The sequence below is a fragment of the Podarcis filfolensis genome (genome assembly GCF_964270895.1).
Source record: "Podarcis filfolensis genome assembly, chromosome: 11".
Classification (NCBI taxonomy): Eukaryota; Metazoa; Chordata; class Lepidosauria; order Squamata; family Lacertidae; genus Podarcis; species Podarcis filfolensis.
The window spans coordinates 60,040,188-60,059,787 of NC_139613.1; positions in this window are offsets into that span (position 1 = coordinate 60,040,188).

Below are 19,600 nucleotides of genomic sequence, written 5' to 3' on the forward strand. Positions count from 1 at the left end.
TGGGAATTGAATGCAGATGGTGGGCCAAATTCTTAAATTTCCCATGACCCATGGGCCAACTCTGACAGGTGGGTGGGTCCATCTTAACATCTAAAATTTGGTAGAGGGTCTCAGGCACCTTATTCCCTGTCCAAGGGACTTGCTGGCTTAATCTCTGAAGTTCTGCAGATAGCCAGAGGGTGGTATTGTTGCTATCAGACCACTATGCATCAATTGATACCAATAGGGACCCATTTGGCCTTATAAATCTGCTGATTCTGGCCTATCTCCTCAGTCCAAGGAAATTGTCACTCAGGTACAGACTGAACCACTCACTGTCTGCTTCTGTTCACCATGATGTCATACCCTCCAATATTTCTCCAATTATTTTCTGTGTAATGACTGCTTGCTAAACACAATTAATCCAACTGAACTGAATTTTTATTATTTATATCCTGCCCATCTAACTGGGTTGCCCCAGCCACTCTGGGGCATTTAAAAACTTCCCTATACAGGGCTGCCGTCAGATGTCTTCTTAAGATAACTCAGGAGTTGCATAACTCCACCCCCCACCCAATGAAAATAGGGACGTCCCAAGGAAAAGCGGGACATTCTGGGATGAAATCAGAAACCAGGATGGCTTTTGCAAACCTGGGACTGTCCCTAGAAAAGAGGAACAATTGGAGGGTCTGTGATGTGCACAAGCTCAAAGAAATACTATAGAGAGAGAATAAAATGGATGACAATGCTACCAGGATTAAAAACCCGGAAGATTAGCAGATAGTAGGTTTCCAGTACCTGCAGCTAAATTAGCCAGACATGAACTTGGGACACTTCCCAGTGCAAACCCTTGGGAACAATGGAAGTTTTTGTGTCATGGATTTTAGCTTAACTGAACACCCAAATAGCAAAGTAGTAGTACAGGATTCAAGCTCTGCCTCTAGTTTTAAGTTTGCAAGAACTCCAAAAGGAAGTGCCTGGGTTGGAACCTCGTATGCCAACACCTCTGAATGGCCTCAGGGATTTTACAGAGAAGTGAGGAGTCTTGGGGGAGTGGAAATGTGATGGAGTGGTAGGGTCTAATTTTACTTTTTCAAAAAAGTCTGAACTCCAAACCTCAGAAGAACCTCAAGTAGTAACCCCTCTGCCTCTGGCTAGCCTAGAGTTGGCTGTCCCATAGACTGGACCACAGGGCAAGTCAGCTTGAGATCTCTGGGAACCTGGAGTCCCACTGAGCCATCTCTGCAGAGGTTTCCCCTCAATCTGAATCACCATGTGAAGCATCTGCAACATCATTTTGGACAACCGGTGATCCCAGAAAGTGTATGTAAATGAGAGACAGTTCCCTCAGTCCCCTGAGCAATAACTACCTAATTTTGATAGGCAGTGTGACAACTATAAACCTTACCAAAAGAACACAATTTTTAAAACAAAAAAAATTTTTTTCTTTCCAGTAGCACCTTAAAGACCAACTAAGTTAGTTCTTGGTATGAGCTTTCGTGTGCATGCACACTTCGTCAGATACACAAGTGCATGCACACTTCGTCAGATACAGTGTATCTGACGAAGTGTGCATGCACACGAAAGCTCATACCAAGAACTAACTTAGTTGGTCTTTAAGGTGCTACTGGAAAGAAAAAATTTTTTTTTGTTTTGACTATGGCAGACCAACACGGCTACCTATCTGTAACTGGAACAATTTTTAAAAAATTGGTCAGAAAATAGCATAGAAACAAATGATTAAAAATTAAGAACATATAAAGAGCAGGCCAATGGCCAATCTACTCAGCATCCTGTGCACATAGTGGCCAACCAGAGCACAGGAGCACTCTCCCGCCTGTGGTTTCTAGCAACTAGTTTTCAGAAGCACTACTGCCGCCAACTGTGGAGGCAGAGCAGAGCCTTCAACAGCCCTCTCTTCAATGAATTTGTCAAATTCTCTTGTAAAGCCAACTATAAGAACATAAAAGATTCGCTGTGCTGAATATGTGACGTATGGCATTGTGGAAACAGAATTTATGAGGTTTGGTTTCATTATTTTTGAAAAATGGATCCTTCCTTTGCCTTAAATTATCAAATTAAAACAATGTTTGAATGGTGATAACTTTTAATCATTTGTGAACAAGTCATGGCCTGCAATAGTGTTTGTCCTGCAATTACTTGAAATTTCATTCACATCAGAACATAGAGATCCATTAAGACCTTCCAGACTAACCTTACTATTCTTAATGCTGTATATTTCACCGACTACTCTAGTCCACAATTCCTATCAACACTTCCACAGGCTGAAATTAAATCAGTTCGTACATCATCAGTTATCATCCTGGAAATCTAGCTAGCAACTATCCCCTCCAATTCTCTCCTCCAGAAATCTGTCAGAATAATTCACACTTGCTCCTATCAGTGCCTTTGACAATTTGTTCCATTATTAAGCAACCCCTTGCATGAAGAAATTCCATCTGAACAAGATATACACTAATCCCATTATTTTCATCAGTCCATTATCTTCTTTCTCTCTCTCTCGGTAAATTATTATCTCAGCCACTTTCTTGGTGACAATGCATTTCTTTGCCTTCAGAGTCATGCAATCCTTAATTAGTCCCTTATTTTCAGATACTTTAAAAACTCATCTTGCACACATATCAAAATATTTACAAATTCATTTCACAGTTAGTTTTGACTTCTTCAGAAGAAAAAATATATTTGGATAATTTGTAGACAATCACAAGATAATAAGTACCGGTATATAGAAAGAGGATATCTCTTTATAAACAAAGAAAGACCTACCGTTCTTGGGTATCTGAATGTGGTTTCTTGTATGTCAAATTAGGTACAAAATTGGGTAAAACTAATAATTGCTAACATACATTAACTTAAGACATTTTGACTTGAGTCAAATGGGGGAATGAAGACACCTGTTTACTTTTTTCCTATTCAACTCAATTAAACAATATTGCTTAATCTTGTTTAGATCATTCCCAGTCCTAGGATGACAAATCAAATTGTGATTTGACCTCAGAAACAGATCTTCAGAAGACCTGTGCTAGAATAGTGATTTGCTTTCCCATTGTTTCTCATGTTGTTGTGGATACATTTGAATCATTACATATGGCTACACAGAAGTCCGTTCACTGACATTAGGTTTGTGAATAAAAGTTGTCCATATGTAGCTGATACACCAGTGTGACAGTTCTCTCTAGCTGAAAATGAATACAGGAGTGCAGAAGGGCGAAGAGAAAACTGAAAGGATAAGTTCACTGAGATATGGTTTCTGTTTCTAAGATTTGCTAATATGAGGTGTTGCAACCTTTGTCTTCCCGGATCTCATTCTGGTGTGACTTACCTAACTTGTATGCATGGAAGATGCAGTGTCTAGTACCTGTTGTTTATTTATTCTAAAACTTTCACAAATAAACAAATAAAACTAAATAAATCACTTCTTTGGACATCTGACATTATTTGAACAAGTGAGATAGGTTTAGTGACTGCTACATGAATGAAACCTCCTGCCACCCTAGCAGTTCGAAAGCCCGTCAAAGTGCAAGTAGATAAATAGGTACCACTCTGGTGGGAAGGTAAACGGCCTTTCTGTGCGCTGCTCTGGTTCGCCAGAAGTGGCTTACTCCTCTGGCCACATGACCTGGAAGCTGTCTGCGGACAAACGCTGGCTCCCTCGGCCCATAGAGCGAGATGAGCGCCGCAACCCCAGAGTCGGTCACAACTGGACCTAATGGTCAGGGGTCCCTTTACCCTTTACATGAATGAAACAATCCATGCATTCCTATTTAGGTTCCATTTAGTCCTGGAATGGCTGCAGCGCTCATTGGTATCTTTCTGTCTCTTTTTTCTCCAAGCACAGAGCACGTCTGTGGAAGAGATGGCAGAAGGGAGTTGACTCCTTGGAGCAGTGTGAGTGGTGCAGTTGCACCAGGTGCACAGCTGAGGAGGGCACCTTCTCAAAGCCCAGTAAGCACTTGCCCGGCCTTGAGCCCTCCTTCCCAAAGCTGGGCAAGCACTTAAAAAAATTATTATTTATGATTTTCAATTATACAAATTTTCCACATTCACATTCACCCAAATACAAACAATACATTCAACATCAGTTTCCCTTTCCCCCTTTCATGGTTCAATTTATTAACCCTTTACTGCTGCATATTCTAAATATTCCATGTTCTGTCTTTTTCAGTTTTCTGTCTTTTTCTCGGTAGTGGCCCCACCCTGTGAAATACCCTCCTATCAGATGTTAAGGAAATGAGTAATTTAGGAAACCACTGAAGGCAGTCCTGTATAGGGAAGCTTTTTAAGGTTTGATGTTTTACTATGTTTATATATATGTTGGAAGCCTCCCAAAGTGGCTGGGGCAGCCCAGTCAGATGGGCAGGGTACAAATCATTTATTATTATTATTATTATTATTATTATTATTATTATTATTATCATCATCATCATCATCATCATCATCATCATCATCTCAGTTTACTTTATACTGCTGAATTTACTCTAATCCTGCTAATGTTTTAATTAACTGCACTCTCCAATTTCGCCTGCCATTCCTCCTTTGTGGGAGCTGTGCCTTCCTCCCATTTCCGAGCATATACCATTTGGGCTGCCGTAGTTGCACTGCTGGGCTTTGGGAAGGAGATAGGAGGGCTCTAGGACCCTGCCAGAGCGAGCGCTCCTGCCTCCTTCCCAAAGCCTGGTGTCCTGAGGGCTGGGCGGAGAGCAAGCTTCAAATGGCCCGGCAGAGGGTGACATATTACCACCCCTGCTTGGAGAGCACCCACTTTCAGGAAACTGATACTGGAGTCAGTGCCAGGGCTTCTATTGGGAGCAAATCGCACATTTTTCACTCATTCATTTTCTTTAGAAAAGAAAGAACCAAACAACTATAAAAACAAAATACATTATGTTGAAGGCATCAGTATACCTTTCTTTACATTATATTCTCATACAACAAAGGCTGGTGAAAAAAATAATGCTAATAATGGTGTGAGTAGGTAACTAAATTAAACTAGATCTGAGTCAAAATGCCGTTTCACCAACCCATTCCCAGGCTGTAATGTGGAACAACCTTTTCATCAGTATGAAGGATGAAAATGTGGCAAAGTTTTTACCCCACTTATCGGAGGTGGCATTCATCCTCCCACCTGTTAGTGGGATTCATCCTCCCTCCCAAGCAGATGAAGGCTGTGTCAAGGGACAAGCTCCTCCTCTGGGCCTGTCCGGCCCATTGCTCAGCAACATGCATTCGCGGTGTCAGAGGGGGAGGCAAGCCAGCAGAACTGGGACTGTGCTGCTGCTGTGTAGCAGGGCCAACCTCTGGTTCCTCTCTATCCGAGTCTGCACTCAGTGGCAGAGCTTCATGCTCCGGCACCGGGGGGCAGAGAGCGGGCGGGGACAGGGCTGGCATGCATCCCAGGGGTGTGGCGCATTGCCTGAGGGGGCGTGGCACCCAGCGTGAGCGGGGAGGTAGGCGTGATGGCACCCCACCAAGATCGCGCTGCCAGGGGCGGTGTTCTCCCCCCGCACTCCTCTTCCTCCGCCAGTGTCTGCACTCACACTGTGACTCTCAGCCTCTAACCCTGTCCTGCAAGACCCTCCTTCTCCTGACCCCCCTTGATTGCTCAAACTCCATGCTTCTAGCAGCTCCAAGCTCTTTTGCTGACTGCTCTTCAGTGTCCCACTACCAGGATCCAGGATTCAAGTCATCTTCTTCTGTGCCATCCCTGGGGGCTCTTGGGCAGGTGGCTTCCACCATTCTTCCTCATCCAGCCAGTTCCTGATAGCCAGTGTTCAGTCACACTCCCCTAAATCCACCTCTGGGTCACTGAATCAAATCTTAAGCAAGACTCATGTCCACCCTACAAAGCTGATTTGCCACCTTAAGGAGCATGAGACACTATTTCTCTTCCTCAGCATTTCCCCCTTGTGTACAATGTACACCCTGTCTCAAAACAAATCCTAATTAAAGGAAACATTAATGAACAGCAGGAGCCTACATGCACCCACCCAACAGTAAGTCATTCAGTCTATGGTCTTTAGTAACCATCCTACTAAGGCAGAAATATTAACATTAGCATTCAGATCTGTGGAAGAGAATGCTATTATTAAAGCAACTGAAGAGGGTTTATTATAAATATGTATGACTTTGTGGAACAGTAAAGAAATATATTCTGCTCAAAGTTCTCCTTGTGCTGAATATTTTAATGAAACTTGCGGCATTTTTGTACAAGTGCTATAAATTACCCACTTTAAAATTAGATAGAAACTATTTGAGAAATAATTATGAGTATATGTTCATTAGTGTGGAGTTGGAAGGCTGAGAGATAAGGGCATTAGGTCAAGTCCCTCAATCGGCCTCCAGATACTCATTTCCACTATAATGCCCATAAGCACATTATGGCAACTGAATCTCAATATTTAGAAAATTCTAATTCATTTCCACTCTTTCTCCAGCGCACTAAGCCAGCGAGAGAAGGACATGTGGAAATAGGAACGTGGCATTCTAGCCCACGCATCAAGCACTGCTCTTTCATTTTCCAGACAAAGCCAGTCACTGCCCAGGACCTGACCAAGCTGCTGTAGACGGTAGTATTTACTTAATAATGGCATTGCTTTATCCTTGCTTTTAAGTTAATCACAAACAATCCCACCTCCCAATCCTTGCCAGGAAACCTCCCCTAAATCCATTGCAAATCGTCAACATAATCTGTGTAAATAATTAATCTGCTCGAATCTTATTCCAGCAACACCTGCACAAACACTGATTACCAGATGTGTAATTGCATCTTTCCTTGCATTTAAATAGATTTGCTCTCACATTCTACACTGATGACCCTCCCTGTGTATCAAGGACAGGCTTTCTTGACCTGTTGTGGATTTTTCTGATGTAATAATTCAAATGCAAGCTAAACAAAGTCAGTTTGGGGGAAGGGCTGTAGCTCAGTGATACAGCATCTGCTCTGCATGCAGAAAGTCCTAGGTTCAGTCCCTGGCATCTCCAGGCGGGACTGGGAGAGATCCTTGTCTGAAACCCTGGAAGGCTGCTGTTGATCAGTCAATAGAGAAAGTGCTGAGCTAGATGGACCAATGGTCTGATTCAGTATAAGGGAGCTTTCTGTGTTCCTATGCACAAGATGGGTTATTGGCCTGATCCAGCAGGCCCTTCTTCCCACAGCACTATGGAATTGGTTCCCACAGATGGCAGTGATGGCCACCAACCAGGGTAGCTTTAGAAAGAGGATTAGACACATTTGTGGAAGTAAAGGCCTTCAGGAGCTACTAGCCACCATGGCTATGACCCTGTCATGATCAGAGGGAACATGCTGAATAGCAGCTGCTGGATCTCACAGGAAGGAGGAGTGCTCTGGGCTTCCTATTGGGGCATCTTGCTGGCCACTGTGAGAGAGTGGAATGCTGGACTAGATGGGCCAGGGGCCTGATGCAGCTGGCTGTTCTTATTAAGATTTTATGAAGTCAGAACAGAGTGAGGGCAATGCTTCTGGCGTAGTTAAGATAAGGGGAAAGGAGGAAAGTCACCACTAGCAAGCAGTGTGGAGATTGATTCCCACCTGCAGATACAGTGTTACCTCGGGTTACAGACACTTCAGGTTACAGACACTTCGGGTTACATACGCTTCAGGTTACAGTCTCTGCTAACCCAGAAATAGTACCTCGGGTTAAGAACTTTGCTTCAGGATTAGAACAGAAATCACACAATGGCAGTGCGGGGGCAGCAGGAGGCCCCATTAGCTAAAGTGGTACCTCAGGCTAAGAACAGTTTCAGGTTAAGAACGGACCTCCAGAACGAATTAAGTTCTTAACCAGAGGTACCACTGTAGTGGCATGAGACATGCTGTCTGTGGCAATATTTTTTGGGGCTGTGCATGTGTAAATTCAGCTTAGCCCTGTGCTACAATGTACTTCAGAAAGACAGGGGGGGGGGATCCTTGACATGGCAGTGCCAAGTGATTCCAGAGAGATGGGTGGATATTAGCACTTCTTAGTTAACAGCAACAACAACACATTGGGTTGTATCCAACATTTGTGAGCAGAACAACTTCTGCTAATAATACAGAACCTTCCCTCCTTTCCTCCCCCCTCACTCTGCCCCCAACCCTCCGTTCCAAAATAAATGCGCTCTCACTGATAAACATAGTTGTTAAAAGGACTGACATTGCCCAAGGGCTCACAATCTACACCAAGAGACAGAGAAACAGCTATTGTTTTGCTATGATCCTAAGATCTGCTATCTGAGGGCAGCAGTGTTGAATAATGGCGAAATAGGAAACTTAAAGTATTAATAGTATTGTATTATTTTCTATACTACATATATTTAGTACACATCACACAGATACTTAAAACTACACCTACATCCACTCCTGTTTCCAGAAGAAACAGTTATGGCTCACTGTATTAAAAATGTATGCCAAAGGGGAAGTGTTTGTAGTACTATAATCATGAAAGAATAGTACATCTAACTGTGATGTAATTTGATGCCTGCAAAAAAGATCTCATTAACCTTTTCCCTCTGTATTTTGCTAGCCTTTAATAAGGAGGCCAGATGTTGTCATCCTACGGTATATTGCTGAATTTAATATTTTGCTTCTCTGGGGCTTTTTGTTCTGTTCCTTCCCCAAGGCATTTATGTTAGAATCCATGGAGTGAGAGACAATGGTTTAGAGTTAGAAGCTCAACAGACATTAATTTCATTTAGCATTTCCTAAGCTAGCTTCTGCTTTCCTGATGCCATCTCAAATCCTTTGGGATATTTGTTGGATAAAGAGCATTAAATAAATGTTGTATGAATTGTACTGTAAAAAGACTCAGTGCTTATTAACTCCTGCATTGACTTGCAGTTTGCACCCATTCTGGGAAGCACAAAAGCACTGGAGATAGGTAGGTGGGTAGGTAGATTATCTATCTATGTATCATCTAGAGATGTAGGGAAAGCTAAGCATATGCACAGGACAGAGTTTCCTATTTAGATATAGAATGCCAACTCCAGTAATTCTAGTGGAAAATGCCTACTACTTTAAACAACTGTTATTGTCTGAAAATCATTTAGTTCTCTCAACATCATACCATCTTTCTCCTAATACACTGAAAGAAGGGACCCTTTTGTGAATTCTGAGCTTCAACCCCAACAAAAATTGTAGAAAGAGTAACCAGTTGCATGCCTGGTGTGCCTTAATTTCCCTTCATTCATCATAAATGTATGACCTCCTGTCTTTTCATATATATCACATTAATGCAACATACATTAGTTCAACCCTTGGGACTGCTGCTATTGTAAGAAATTAGTTTGGACATTTAAAGTTTCAGCCTTGGAATTATGATCCAGAATCCATTCTTTTAATGTACTTCTTGGGTATCTAAGTTACAAACATAAACTGACCAACAATTGCTCTTATAGTTCCTGATGCAGTGCTTTGATCTGAAATTGCACATTCATTTCTAATGCCAGGCACAGTGGTACCTCAGGTTACATACGCTTCAGGTTACAGACTCCGCTATCCCAGAAATAGTACCTCTGGTTAAGAACTTTGCTTCAGGATGAGAACAGAAATCATATGATGGTGGCACGGCAGCAGCAGCAGGAGGCCCCATTAGCTAAAGTGGTGCTTCAGGTTCAGAACAGTTTCAGGTTAAGTACAGACCTCCGGAACGAATTAAGTACTTAACCTGAGGTACCACTGTATTAAGACCTTGGTGCGGCCACTTCAGAAGTGAAAGAGAGACTTTTATCAAAGGCCTCAAAACGGTGAGTTTTCACCATTAGTGATGTCATAAGCAATATTCAATCAAGGCTAGTGAACAGAGGCTTGTGGGGATCCAAAATGCATCACCAATGCCTCATTTCCCTTTAGACTTTTCTCCTTTGAATATCACTCACTTTTGCATCTTACCACAAACTTCCCCAGATTTCAACCTGTTGTAGTAGTAATGAACATATGTGTGAAAGCTGATGCTGTTAAGCTGTACAATTTCTGGTTTGGCATCCGGATCTCAGCGACTTGTAATGTTGGTCTCCAGTTATGACACTTCCCTCCTCACAAGTTCTTCTCCCATTTAGGATGCAATGCAGATTTGGAGGAAGGGAAATTTGGAAGAATCCTTAAATAAAATATTATGGTTTTAAGTGCTGAAGAAATATGACGTCCCCATGACAGATTGGAATCTCAAGGGACGATGTGTGGACTATGAAAAGAATAAAAGCAACACATTTAATGTTTCTGGAGATGGAGAAATGCCAAAGTTTGCCAAACCATCAGGCAGTGGGATGTGCCTGTCTTGTTCCTGTCTCCTTCTGAAATATTTATAAATGCACAGCCAGAGATGCGAAACTTGCAATCACGTCTTCATCTGACAGCACATTTCCCAAAGACAGTTAAAGGACAAAACGGAGATCTAATGTATAGGGCTAATGTATTAACACATGCATGGATTTGTTGGATGCTTGCCCAGATGCCTACCACAATGTTAATTGATGAAGGTAATAATGCCAACACTTTACTTCAATAGTAGCTGTTACAATTACACATTTAACTAATAATTCAGTCAAAGGGAAAGTTGATATACAGCACTCCAACACAAACACATACAGAGCTGCAGAGGCAGAATTCAGAGGTTTCAGAATAATGACTTGTGGAAACTACCACAGATTTAAAACAAGTGTCAATTGTATACTAAAAATTTCCTGTATGACACCTGCCAGTTCTTTTGTCATTTCCTAACTCTATTTATGGGATACACACAAAAAGGAACACAACGGATTTGCAAAATCCAAAGCAGAGACCTCCAACTTCACCAAACCAAAACAAGAAAAGATGCAACACTTTAGCTGAGCCCTAATGAAACTGAGCACTACAACCTAGTGGTTGGAGGTGTTGTGTATATAATCATATTTTATTCTTATACTAAGGAACAAAAACATATTCCCTACCTTATCTATTGCAACTGCTTTGTAGTAGTGTATGCTAAAGTCATACACATTCATGAACAGGGATGCCTTGGGCTTTCATTGTTGTGCTCTCATAGAATAGCAAAAAACCAAACAAAACAAAAACAAAAACCCATGTTTCATTTTTGGCACAGAATTTTGATTCCTAAGGAACTCTGTGTTCATTTTAAATCCAGAGAAGTTTCTAGGAAACTGATAGGAGAAAGAGTATTAAAACATCCAGGTACTTTCGTCCTTCTATAACAGCCACATGGTGCTCCTCATGGACCCAATCCTTTCCTATCTTTTCACTTCCTGTAGCCATTCTGCAAAGAATCAATTATCACGTTTAAAAGAAAAGATGAAAGAAACACATCAACCAAACATGTTTATACAAATCAAAGATATGTGAATTCATTGTTTTGATTTGTAATATTTAGAAATAACTGTTATGAAAGGAAGGAGAATTTGGTTTCTTTTGCAGCCCAATTATAATGACTTTCCAGCTCTGTGAACAATGCATATGGGGGGGGGATTCATTATTGCAAAATTTCCCTCCCCCAAAGAATCAAGGGAGCTGTTTGCAACACCCTTAACAAGCCAGTTCCCAGGATTCTCTGAGGAGGGATTGGAATGTGCTTTAAATTATAGGGTATAAACAGCCAATGTAGGGTGTGCTCAGAGTGTCCCATCGACTGCTTTTGATCAGTCCCTGTGGGGAGAGGAGTTAAGCATATGAGGAGGTGCCAGGTTTGCTGGATCCTTCACAGGAAAATTTATTAAACCAAATCGGAAACCTGTTGTGCTGACAGAAGAATTCCCCTGAAAACTTGTTGGGAAAAGTTTTGTGATTTGTTTTGAAATTCAAACTTGCTTGAGATTTTAGTTTCTAGAGTACTCTATAGCCACTCAGGACTTTGTGAATTTTATGTGTCAGACTTTATTCTTTAGTGCGTATTAATAATTCATGCTCTTGTTGCTTAATTATAGAGAGAGAGAGAGAGAGAGAGAGATTGTGTCCTGTGTACTCGATGCCACCACAGTGTCTCTGTTCCCTTTGTGTATTCTGTACAACACATGCTTGTTTTGATTGCATGCATATATATATATATATATATATATATATATATATATATATGATAAATAGGTGCATACCAAAGAGCAGAATCCTCTTTTAGTTTTCCTTTTTGTTGTCAAAACTGAGAACTCAAATTAAAACTTCCTTAATATGGAGCAGGATGTGCTTTCCCACCCTCTTGCTCTGTTTGTTTGGCTTTTCGCTGATGCTGAGCTCCTTTTTCTTGGGGATTTTGAAAACCCACATTCTGTGACCAAAGGAGATTTACCATCCTACAGAAATTGTGACTGAATGGCAGAGCAGCTGCTTTGTATGCATCAGGTCTTAGGTATACACCCCCCCCATCAGAGGCACCAAGTCGCCCCCAACATCGAGGGGGCCCGTCAGGCATCACATTACATCACACATGCATGACGTCACACGCACATGATGCCATACTGCAGCACTGGCATGCTGGGCTCCTCAGAGTCTTGTTCCAGACTGGCGAGGATCTAGCCCTCTGGCGTGACCCGGATGATGATCGCAGCATGTGTTGGGAGGAGGCCGAGTGCAGAGCCCAGCTACAAGCTTGCCCTCCTCTGCCCCCTCAACATTCAGGGGGCCTGGCCCGTTGCCCCCAAATATTGAGGGGGCCAAAGATCTTTTGGCCCCCTGTAGTTGATGCACCTGCCCCTCATCGAAGCATGCCTAACTTGGCTATGTTGCTTATTTAAATGCATTTAATGTATGTACTCAAAGGTCACTTACAATGTAACAATTGCTTATGTAACCAGCATAGTGTAGTGGTGAGAGTGTCAGACTAGGACTTGGGAGACCAGGGTAAAAATGCCCACTTGCCCATGGAGCACACTGACCTCACAGTTGAGGAGAGAGAGATACAAAATTTTACATGGGACGGTCTAATTCAATACCCGACTGGTTTCAGTACTTCCAAATAAAGGAGAAGTTTAAAAAAGACAAAGAAAGAGGATTTGTCCAAGGAGGATCAGAATTTGAAAGAGTGATTTTGCGGCCTAATAAAAAAACTCATATATAAACTACTGCTAGAGTGGGAGACTAAAGAGAAAAATATGCATAAAATGTAGTATAGATGGCATTTGACACTGGTTGAATTGGCTAAAATGTACAAAAGAAATTTTTAAAAATGTGTTGGAAATGTCTGGAAACATAGGGTTCCTTTATTCATTTATGGTGGAAATATAAATGGTCAAAGAATTTTGGGAGATGGTGTACAGTGAGTTAAAGAAAATCTTTAAATTCACCTTCCCCAAGAAACAGGAACTATTTCTTCTAGGTGTACTTGGGAATGAATTACCAAAGAAAGCCCACAACCTATTTTTATACATAACAACAGCAGCAAGGATAGTATATGCAAGATATTGGAAACAAAGAGGAATCCCAGGGAAAGAACAATGGCAATGCAAACTAATTGAATATGCAGACCTTGCCAGTATGACATCTAAAATAAGAAATCAAGACGATAAAGTGACAAGGAGTGGGAGCACCTAGGGGAATATCTACAAAAATTGGACCTCAAATATAAATTCCAAGTAGGGGGTACTTTGTGACCAACAGTTGTTAATATGAAAGATATGAGTGCGGAAAATTGGGTGAAGAAATTAATGTATATGCAGCTAAGCAAGATGTAAAAAGAACTGTCATGAAAAGCTGGGTAGGAAGTCCAACAGAACTATTGTATAAGAATGGGGGCAGGGAAGAGTGTGATTGTAAAACTCAAAAATGAAAATAATTTTTAAAAAAACCCCAGAATTTTACATGGGACTATCTGATGTAAAATGAAACCTCTATGGATAAGATTCTGTGGATGGTTTGCATATATATATATATATATATATATATATATATATATATATATATAATTTTAAAGTGGTTTCTTAATTAAAATAATAGTAATTCTTTACACATGTTGGAAGTGATAAGATAGATTTTAGATGATTTTATCATTTTATTGTTAAAATAAAAAGGAAAGATATCAGATGACTAATCCGAACCTATGTAGCCAATCTGCTCCTGTTGCTATCAAATACGGTTCCATTGTGAGTTCCATTACAGTAAATGGAACTTGGGGGGGGGGCAGCCTAGCTAAACAGCAAGAGGAAAGAAGGGAGACAACAATGTTTCTGAATTTTAGACATTAAAATTATTTATAAAGCAAGTAATTAAACGTGCATGGTTGCTCATGTGAATGGATTTGTGGTCAGCCTTTAATGACTGTATGTGGCTTCAATCCTATCAATTCTCCCTGCACTGCTTCATCAGAAGATTAGTATTTGGGGAGACTGAGTCAGTCTCAGGCTATTCTGAATGGGTTTTGCAATCGGTGACTTGGCCCAGAGTTCTGATCAGAGCAGTACAAGGTTAAGATAATACTTGATCTTCTTGACATTTTGCGTTCCTCATTTCTCTGGTAAGGAGACAATCAGCTGGCTCTGGGAGATGTGGAGGTGTTTGAAAGTGTTCTCAACGCCCAAGCTAATGGCACAAAATAATGGGGAGCCAACCTATTCTTCGGCCTAATTTAAAGCCTCTTTGCCAAATTAAACCATAGCCTTTCACCTTCAGTACTGGGTATATCCCGCCTTCATTTGTCTTCTTCTTCTTTTTTTTAATAAAAAAGAATACATCTTCAGGACAGCACTCTAAGAGACCTCTCAAAGCAGTTGACAGGAAGCACTGAAGGGAAATGTGAAGAAATGTAAGCTTGATGTAAGGTTCTAGAAATGGTACATTATTCCTTAAACACCCTGCCTTTGAAAGAAAACAATGGTTGCCATGTGTTTAATGGTGTGGCTGCAATTTGTAGGGGCTACATAGGCTTTGCAAGGGCCATGTTACAATTAGGATACAAATTTAGAGAGCAGGTGGAAACTGATATTACCTTGCAAGTGACAATAGCTGATGTCAATCTGGTTCCCAGCCAGACCTGTTTCAACAATTACAGAGTCCAGGCATGATCCAAATTGTCTGGGGTCCTGATTCAGGCAATAGGCAGGCATGACGGAAAGAATTCAGTGATGAGCCCTGGATCCCCAGCTTTCATGCACAAGCGACGCTGACACAAAACCCGACACATACATTAAGTAGAATAGAAACATTGCCACCCGACCCCGACCCCCCTCACCAAACCCTCCTCCAGCTCTTTCCCCCTTTTCTTCCTAATGTAACACTAATGTCTCAGCAAATGAAACTGATATGTAGAAAATGTCACTTGAATGTTTTTGTGGGTATATGAGGGTTGTTTGTTACATTGCTTTTTAGAATATGAAAAAGAAAGTTAAGAAGAATTTTTAAAAAGTGAGCACTCTTTTGTACTTTACCTTAAGCATTTTGTATTGAGCATCAGTGTGTGTGCAGTTTGCTGCAACTTTCAGTTCCTCACAGTCTACTTTATCAAAGCTCATAATGCAGAGGTAAAATTCCACAAAAATGCAATTATGCATGTGGCATAAAGGAATCTGGATCGAATCACAATCATACACCCATTCTCGTGTGAATATATAATCCCTGAATTCATATTTGAAAAGTAGAGAATTATCCAAAAAAAGGACTGAGGGCAGTTACCTACATGTTACAGGGAAAATCTGATTAAGCATTAAGAAACAAAAAACGTTGCTATTCCAATATTTTTAAAAAAGGAAATAATTTCTTTCCTTAAGATAAATGATACCCTGTGTGAAGAATATAAAGGCACGTCATTCAGAGACTTTTTATTTTCTGTCAGTGACTGATAGGTAACTGATCACTATATTCTCAAACAATGGAGGTAGTCCTGTTCACAGAAAACTGATAGCAAAACTCTGCAATATTACTTCAGCATCATATACTTTCAATAAAGGAGAATGGATGCATTACTGAATCTCTCTGTTTCTCTCTCCATTTTTCTCTGTATGTCCTTGTGTGTGCTTGTGTAATTTTTAAAATTTAACTCAGGGTTTAAAAACAAAACAAAACCACCAGAGGCATCCCCAAATGTTTCAATGCACAACAAAGCCCTCTTGCAACATTTGCACAATTGTCAGCAGGAAACACCCAAGTATGAACTTTAAAAATAGCCACACACCATCTGCTGCTTGTTTCTCTGCATAAGAGAAGGTAAAGGTTGCAACAGAACTGGATTCTCTTAGAGCAAGACTATAGCTAGAGAACTACTGTTAGCATCAACTGCCATCTGCCAAAATTATTTTCCTGAAATGTTCTGTAATATATCATCACTAGTATAACAGATAAGTAACACATAACTTGAACTAACTTGAACTTTTAAGAGTATGTGTAATTTAATGCTAATATTGTTTCCACAAAACAGAAATATTGCTTATATAATAAAGTGGCTCTCTCTCTCTCTCTCTCTCTCTCTCTCTCTCTCTCTCTCTCTCTCTCCCTCTCTCTCTTGCTCCCTCCCTCCCTCCCTCCCACCTTTGTTTTTAAGGATGGCACTGTGATTCTTAAGTTCCTTTCCCATGTGTATATATTTCAATGTAGGAAGTTTTTATGGCATTATTGCTGCTTAATGAAATAGAGCTCTTCTGCTTGTGACACCTCAGGTGCGCCATCTATGCGGCCAAGCCCCCCCCCTCAATTTTCACGAAGGGGGCCAGGCCCCCTCAATATTCCACAGTTGGCAGTCTCCTGTCAGACCCTCCTGCGGCTGTGACTAGGCCCCGTCAGGCCTCCTCCCACTGTGCCCCAACGTTGGGCAGAACCCAGTGCTCCTGTGACACCTCATCACACAAGCATAAAATATATCAACATTCACGGAAGCAGCCAGAGAGGAGTGATACAAGAAAGGGAGAGAGAGGTGAGCCCCCTTCATTCATTATCCACATGAAAAGGGCACCAGGCTAGAGGAGACGGGGGAGCGTCATTCTACTGGGGCAGCCCCCAGCACCATTGCACATGTCAATTTTAAAAAAATTATATAGAGCTTCAGTGAAAAACAAAATTTTAAAAACCAAGCCTCTCGAAGGGTTTTTCTGATGATGGGAAGAGCAGGTGTGGGGAACTGGCCAACTGTGTCCTTATTGTGGCCTCTGTGGCAGAGCACATGCCTTGCATGGAGAAGGTTCCATCTTCAATCGTGGCATCTCCAGGGAGGGCTTGGAATGTCCCCTGTCTGGAGAGCTGCTCCCAGTCAGTGTGGACAATACTGAGCTAGGTGGACCAATAGTTTGACTTGGTATAAGGCAGCTTCTGATGTCCCTGAGGTGCCTCCTGGAGACCCCTTTACATGTTCTCCATGAGAAGAGGTTGCTAGTTGCAGGTGGGTCATATGTGGATTTCTGAGAAGCCCCATTGAATCCAATCTCCACCTTGCAGTCCAACCTTTGGCTACCTCTGCGGAATATAGAAGAAATATAAGGGTGAGAAAAGATTAATGGTACCAGCTCAAACATTGACTCTGCATCTCTTGTATATGCAGAAAGTTATATGTGATGACTGGAAATATACCTTATTTTCAATTATTAGCTTGAATTGTTGGCATATCAGCCTTACTTTTAAAAGACATCTGAAGGCAGCCCTGTTTTGGGAAGTTTTTAATGTTTAATGCTGTATTGTGTTTTCAATATTCGGTTGGTAGCCACCCAAAGTAGCTGGGCAAACCCAGCCAGATGGGCAGGGTATAAATAATAAGTTGTTGTTGTTGTTGTTTTACTATCTTATTATTAAAATTAATTTCAGTCAGTGGCATTGGGTTACTAACCTTCTTTGGACCAAGAGACATATTCAGGGGCTCCATGCCAGCAGATGTGCCAGAAGTGGGGTGCCCCCCTCTCATGCACACACACAACAAATACATACATGCACATCAGCTGAGGAGAGGCGTCATCACCCCTACCTGATCATCAAATGATCCATCTGATGACCAGGACAGGGTAAAGATGTTAAGCACCATCCTCTTTGCCCACCCTAGTATACTGTATTGTGTTCATATTTTTTTTCTGGCACTGCAAAATTTGGGGTGGGTGAAAATGCTTGGAGGACTGTAGTTTGTCATCCATCTTTAGGTAATGCAATCATATTGGCAATGCCCTGTCCCAGCACTTATGAAATTTAAGCACCTAAATTTAAGCATTCAGGATTCTAGCCTAAACACATTTACACTGATCCTTGCACAGGTCTAAATTAGGTGACAAGGAACTAAATGCCCTATGATTTTTTTTTTGTTTAAATGCCCAGTCACTGGAAGACACCAGTGGTTCAGTTCATGTCCCATGTGTCCAGTCTCACATGGAGGAGGAGAGAGGCTGGCAGGGGAGAGGGAAGTCTACATGTGGAAACGGCATACACAGAAGTGGTGGAGGAGAACTGGGGTGGGGGACTGGATCTTGAGTTAAGTCTTGGCTATAATAGAATGATACAGAATGACACAGGGCCAATGAAACAGGTACAATGAAAAGGCAAACAGGTCTGTTTCATACGTCTTTCTCTTCCATTATGACTATTGGTTGATCCAATTTTAATGCCCTGAAGATTCCATTGAGCAGAGGCCTGTTTTCTGAAAGGGCCTGATTCAGCTTCTTGTAGGCATATTACCAATGTCCATGAGTATTTCTGTTGTATATTGTGTTTTTAACATTTGATTGGGAGCCGCCCAGAGTGGCTGGGGAAACCCAGCCAGATGGGCGGGGTATTATTATTAATAATAATAATAAATCAAAAATGGAAGCCAGATATATCAAAACCAAAAGTTATGAAAGGGCATCACAATAAGACTTTCAAGCACAGTGATGAATCATACTACACATTCATTGATGTCTGACAGCAGATTGCACTTCATGAAAAAAAGTGTTCAGCTACTGAGTGCATCTTTTCAGTGGTTTGGTTTATACTGGGAGGAAAGGGGCAGAGTGGGAGGGCGACTTTGCTTTATATTTCAGGATATTCCCTTCCAACTACTTCAGACTATTTTCAGACTTGTGACTGAAAATATGCTTCCCAAAAGGTTTGCTTGTCCCCCCCTTCATTTTTTCCTTCTTCAAAATTTCTGTACAATTTTGAGGAGCTTGAAGGCTCAATTTAAGATTAATGAACATCTCTTGGGTTTATCTGACAGAAAATCTTTCGAATCTAACATGTCAGCTATACTAGTAACATCCATCTGGTGTTTAACATGAAATAACATATTATTTTCATCTTACATCTTATCTCTGGGTCATAAACAATCCTTCAGCATAAAAGATAAGTCCTTTGAAATGTAAGAACTCTATCTCACAGTGTATTTCAAGAAAGAACTGTAAGTGATAATATGGGTCTATTGTTCTTCAACCAATATAGGTAACATTCTTTGCTTTGGTATGTATGTTTTATTCTTATTTATTTTTATTTATAAAACTGCTTGCATATTGCAATTTCATAAAGAAATCAAATCAGTTTACAATAATTATATCCATGAAATTAAAACAGATCACCAGCTAACAATTGCAGAAAATGTTTGTTTTAAATGTATTGTGTGTGTGTGTTCTGTCATATTAACTAATTTTGTGTACAGATTTTAATCTTATGAATGCTTGCAGTGCAGTTGCTGTTGTCCCCTGACGATGCCTGCCTCTGTCATTTAGGGGAGGAGGGTCTTGAGCATTCTGC